This window comes from Aegilops tauschii, chromosome 5, assembly GCF_002575655.3.
Source record: "Aegilops tauschii subsp. strangulata cultivar AL8/78 chromosome 5, Aet v6.0, whole genome shotgun sequence".
NCBI lineage: Eukaryota > Viridiplantae > Streptophyta > Magnoliopsida > Poales > Poaceae > Aegilops > Aegilops tauschii.
In genome coordinates, this window is record NC_053039.3 from 45,640,514 (window position 1) to 45,646,302 (window position 5,789).

The 5,789-nt window shown below is 44.9% G+C and overlaps 1 long non-coding RNA gene across 1 annotated transcript; it reads left to right on the forward strand.

Moving 5' to 3' along the window:
• The first annotated feature begins 501 nt into the window (after positions 1 to 501).
• Positions 502 to 4,159, forward strand: LOC109740155 (uncharacterized). The gene is made up of 4 exons (XR_012183584.1): positions 502 to 1,006; positions 1,575 to 1,878; positions 1,995 to 2,030; positions 2,298 to 4,159. It is a non-coding gene; the product is annotated as an uncharacterized lncRNA (long non-coding RNA).
• The last annotated feature ends 1,630 nt before the right edge of the window (positions 4,160 to 5,789 follow it).

The following is a 5,789-nucleotide window of genomic DNA, read 5'->3' on the forward strand; positions in this document are numbered from 1 at the left end:
AGAGAATATCGCTCTTGCTGATTTGAGATTCGAACTGCCAGCTGTCAGCCCCTGGAGTTGGTCTCACGACGGGAGGCGTACGACCCAGGTCGTATAAGATTTTCTTCGGGCCACCACTACATCTGCTGCCACCCTGTACGCCCCTGGGATTGGGCCCTCTGTGTCCATGTTCGATCAACTCCCCGATCTCATCAAGACCGACCAATCTGCAACACGACAACACGTCGCCTGCTCAATTCGGCCTGGTCGGGAATTTCGCTGAAAAGCACACCATATGTACGCTCGCCCGATCAATCGCACACACGCTGCCACCTGCTTCCGCCTTGCTTCTATTCCAATCTGGTCGAGAACCACGCCGCTGCTGCAATCTCAGACTCGATATCTCTACTATTAAAGGAGAATCGAACGTCGTGATGGTTCGACCTCCCTATCGATACATCCTCGCACCCACGCCCTCCTCTTCGCATGCTTCTATTCTCACATCTATTTTTTTCTCATGATACCTATCTCTTCGCTTCTACCAACCTCTTTACCACGATCCCTACTTCGTTCTCTCCACCCATGCCCCACGCCGCAACCTCCTTTCCACACACGCCGCCTCCAGCAACTTCACGCGCAGCAGGATCTCGCTCGCGCCCATGCATGGATGGATCTCCCTGCCCCACTAAAGGCGCCGTGCAGGGCAGACACCTTGGTTGTCGAGGTCGCCGGGGACCACCGGGACCGAGTAGAAGCTTCTTGAGGTCATCGTCGGCGGCAGCCTTCCCTGGACGCGGGCGCCTCGGGGACGGCCCAGTCGCGCGGTCTCCCAGGAGGGTGCGGCAACGGCGTCGGGGGCGCAGGGCAGCAGACCGCGCAGCAGTTGATCTAAAAAATTCCCAACCCTGGTCGCAATCCTCGCATCTCCTTTTCCGCGTCGCCTCCACGGAGAACTCCTCGTTTCAAGCGTGACGCCTTCATATTCACTGGATGTTTCCCCGCGTCTTCGTCAACAGGCGCCGCCTAGGTTTGTCTCCTAGACACAATTGATCTCGAAGCAGCAACACAACGTGGTTGCCGGATTATGTGGCCGTAGTCATGGGAGGAGCCGTGCTGCCGGTTACCTGTGCTCTTTGGCCGGAAAGACGTCTTTGGAGGCATGGAGAGATACCATGGAGACGCAGTGGCGACTCCAGGGAACTAGACACGAACGCGGCAAGGATTGAATTGTGCCACAACTGCAGCGGTACGGTGAGGGGATTTGACTCGTCGAATCATGGGCCACGGTGGCAAGCCCAACGCCCCTGCTCCGCCAAGCGCACCGACTTTGGCCCGACACAACCCAGCCATGCCGCCCCGACCATGGTTGCCAGAATCACTGTGGGGTTCATGCTCGGCGCATGTGATTCTGTAGTTCCGTTCATGCTCCGCGCATGTGGTTCTGTAGTTGCCTCACTGCCCAGTGTTAAGTGTTTGTGAAGGAGATGACCACTAAAACAACACAGAAGTGCCTTGGTTAATCCGATTTATCATGGTGCGATATTCTTTTGTTGCTGCTGATTATACTAATCAACTGTAAGTCTGCATGTTTTCAGGGCGGACACTGCTGAAGATCAAGAAATCCTTCCGCAGTGTTGGCAACATGTTGTATGACAGACCCGACGACAAGGCATGTGCGAGCTACTACTCCGGGCGTGACGTGCTCTCAACAACATCACCTTCACCATTTGTGAGAAGCTCTCTCTAGCAAAATCTTATGTTCTGTCGCCGGCTGCAGACCTGCAGTATGCAATTACTAACACGTGTTCATGTGTGCAATGACTGCAACCTCTGAGGGTTAAATCTTGGTGGCAAAATTTCCCCAGCCATCAGGGAGGATTCGAAGAGCATTATGTCAACGTATGACATTGTTTCCTCAAATTTTAATGCCTTCATATGCGTAATTAGTTTTACTAACTTGTTTCTCTGATTTATTTTGTCATATGCAATGGTTTGCGGTCAAATGAAAATTTCAGGCAAATGAGATTGATGATTGTTCGTCGCTTATCATTGTAAGTGGGCTTCAGACTGAGTTCACATGTCGCTCTAACCTAATAGATGGTTTTTATTTTTTATGAATAAAACAAGTGACCACGTAACTGATTTGTTTACATTATTTATGTTTTATGCTCCATTTGAATCTTAATGTTTGTATAATGCCAAGATAATGATTCTTTTCATGCACACCAGTTGAGCCAGAAAATTTTCCATACTGCTATTGTTTTTGCAGTCCATGCCATTTTCATATTCTGAAGTGAACGACCAATTGATACTTATAGGCATCGCTTGGGTTTCTCTGGAGAAGGTTCCAATAGTGTTTTGAAAAGGTCAGATTCTGGTTCGTGTGGGTTGCTACACTACGTTTTCTTTTTGCTAATTCTTGAGCTAATTATTGGCTGAGGATTTACATGTGATATTAGGTATTTAGGGCAATGACAGTGCTATGAGATTAATTAGCATGTAAATCTTTCACAAACAAGTTTAATCACCTGTAAGCCTCCCATGGTATCTCCACAAGCTTTATTGGCAAGGCAGTCCGAATTTTTCAGCATGCAAAGTTTCGAGAAGGACAAGTATCTTGGTTAGAAATATTTGCCAGAAATTGGAAGAACTACATATCCATTAGTTCTGCTCTGCTCAGCTAGCTTTAGAATGGATTATGTGTTAACTAATTTCTAATCTCATTGTTGTGTCCTTGTAAACAAAATGTGTTAGCATGTCAGAGTTCAGTGTCATTCAGTTTTTGTTATGCAAAAACTGCATATATCCAGTTAGTTCTGTTTGCTTTTACAGAGAGGTATTTCTCTCCCTAAACTTTGTGTTATCCATTTGAATTCCGCTAGACATATCCCGCTTGCACATAGTAGGTTTATACTACAAGAGGCGCTAAACATAGGACTTGTAGTATAACCGGATCTATACACGCGATTAAGTATATATATGCTCAAGCAGCTACAGAATCTCAATTTTGTTTATTGCATAGACATTGTGTGCATGCATACAATTTTTTTAAACAATGGCTATGTTGCATGCTGGCGTCCCTATGTTTCTATCCACAAGGCTATATATGTGACTTACCATCAGAAATAAAATGAGTAATAGTGGCTGAGGAGAAGCTACATTCTGTAGCTAGCTGGGGAACTAGCATAATAGAGAACAATACATCATGTGTATAAATTCTGAACCATGTAAAGATGAGGAGAATAAGTAATCACATGCCTTTTGTTACTCCGTTGTTCATATTTAGAACTAGAGAGAGGGAAAGACAGAGTTGCTAGCTCACACTACTTGAGACTGAAGGTTATTAGGACTTAAATTTTCTGTATAGTACCACATATGATGGCATGTAGTTTTAGTATATACACATACTTGAGATGTTTCTGGGTAAAGGTGGAGCTATGAATCTAAGCTTAGCCTTTATTGCTACTTTATTCCTTATTCTTTTTAGGGAACAATAATATAGCATGATGATGAATTCATAAGCTTCCAAGGGAGCGGAGTATCCCTGGTCTTAAAACTTTTTGAGCTCCATAAACAGGAATGACAAAGTGATAGCGCTAATAAGGCGAATTCAAAACCAGATTCATAGGGTGATTGTGATTTTTCTTCCTGAGTTATGTTTTGTTAACTTTAAAATTTTCCCTATCCCTTCACCCCTGCCGAGGCATTAGTTTATGTGAAGCCTGAAACAAATTCGATTCCACAATTGTCGACAGTAATGAGTGTGAGTTGCAGCGATGTTGGGATTGTCACATGTCCTCCTTGATTTAATGTCTACCCTTCACATGTTACCATTTCTTGTAGGAAACAACAAGAGCTCGGCAACTATTCATTGGACTTGGAATAAATGCGGAAATAAAAAAGAAGCTATTGCAAGCGCACTGATGAGGACCAGGCAGAGAAGTAGCCAAGCATGAGAAAGTTCGTCATCATACTTTGTCTTGTATTTCAAGTGTTACTTGGGTGTGGGGAAATGGACATTGTGATTGCTGGGAAGGGAGTTGAGTGGGAGTAAGACATAGGACTTTGTGAACAAATTTAAATTCTGAAGGGAAAGACCTTCGCGCTCAATACATGGTCAGAAAACTTCATTGTGGGTTGTATAATCTAGCAACCAATATGCACTAAGTTTTTTTTTACATGTCTCTTTGTGGTTCAAATTATGTTTAGTGGGCAAGCATAGATGGACCAAATTATGTTCAGTTCCTATATCGTTATCAGATTTTAGAATGACTATGTCCCTCTTTGAGTTTTCGTGTTCCCAACTGGGTATTCTTTTGCTTCACTCCCTTTGACGAGTTGTCACAATAAATTCAGGTTTGGAAAATACATGAAGCATTCATTTGAATGGTCTGGTTAATCCAAAAATATGAATTTTCAGAGAAACACACCTACACATGAGCGTTACGAATCCATACAAAAAGCAAATGACACGCATCGTAAACGCTAACATATCATGTCATATTCGAGCTTTCTGGAGTGAAGTAGAGTGACTGGCATAGAAGCTAGGGCAAAGGAGTGATTTGAGATAAAACAATGCGGAGAAGGACGAGCAACGTTTAACTTGTTGGTAGGGTATGGTGTCCCATGGCAACGCACGGGCAATCAACTAGTTTCCTCTAGATCAACAATCCACAACTTCCTTGTAACTTTGCTCATGATACCACTTGTTAGAATAAATCCGAGGCCATCGTCGATCATCCGAGGACCAAGCAATCACAGGAGCACGACACCGAGATTTGTTAACGAGGTTCACCGATATGGCTACATCCCGGGGCCTGACTATGGGCACTCCTCCCCCTGACACCGCTACAATACCGCACCTGGTCGCCCTGGACGCCGGCACAAGCCGCCGGTTTCCCTTGCGTTCCTGTGCTCTTATGTTGGCATAGGTTACATCGTGTGTCTACCCCGCAATATATGAGAGGCCTAGGATACAAGTGTCCTATTAAGACAGGACTTCATATCCTATCTAAACACAATACAACTCAGAGTCCAACTATAACCTATCTTGTACACTATATTCGACACAACTCCAACAGGAAACCGCGTGAATGCCCTACAAAACATCTACGTATTTTTTTAAGCAGAGGAGTGTGCACATATATCAATCGAAACAACACATTAATGATGTTGGAAACCATGTCACTGGCTCAATGCCCTACAGAACAATTATTTTGATACAGAGGAGTGCATACATATATCAATTATTTTGATATTATGTTCAGTAGCGACACATAGACATGCCCCCCCCCCCCCCCCCCCCCCCCACAGACACACAAAAAAGGGAAAGGAAAACAACCACAATCGTACACACAAGAATCAATGCAGAAGCATATCAGACAGAGCACATACACTTCCATGTGCCAACACACAATCATGTAGGGAGAAATATATATTTTAAACAAAGACGCCAGATGCGTCCGGCTTTAACTTAATAAAGCCCACAACAGGCAGCGTAGCAAGACAGAAGACTTGGAACATTACCAAAAGCCAGACCGGCCCTAGCTAGGATGAAAACACTGAAGTTCAGGCGGAAGTTTAAACGAGCCAATAAATAGATTACAAGGCAAAGCCCGTACAGAGCGCGCAGGCTCGTCAAGCCGCAAAACGGACCACATCCTAGACCGTGGTCGAAGGCTCCCTAGCCAGCACATACACTTGCAGCAGACGGTCTTGGGCAGTCTTGATCAGCTCAGCATCCTTGCGCCTCCCCAACGGACTCCACTGCTGCACGAAGAGATTGCATTTGTAGATAATATTAGCCGGAT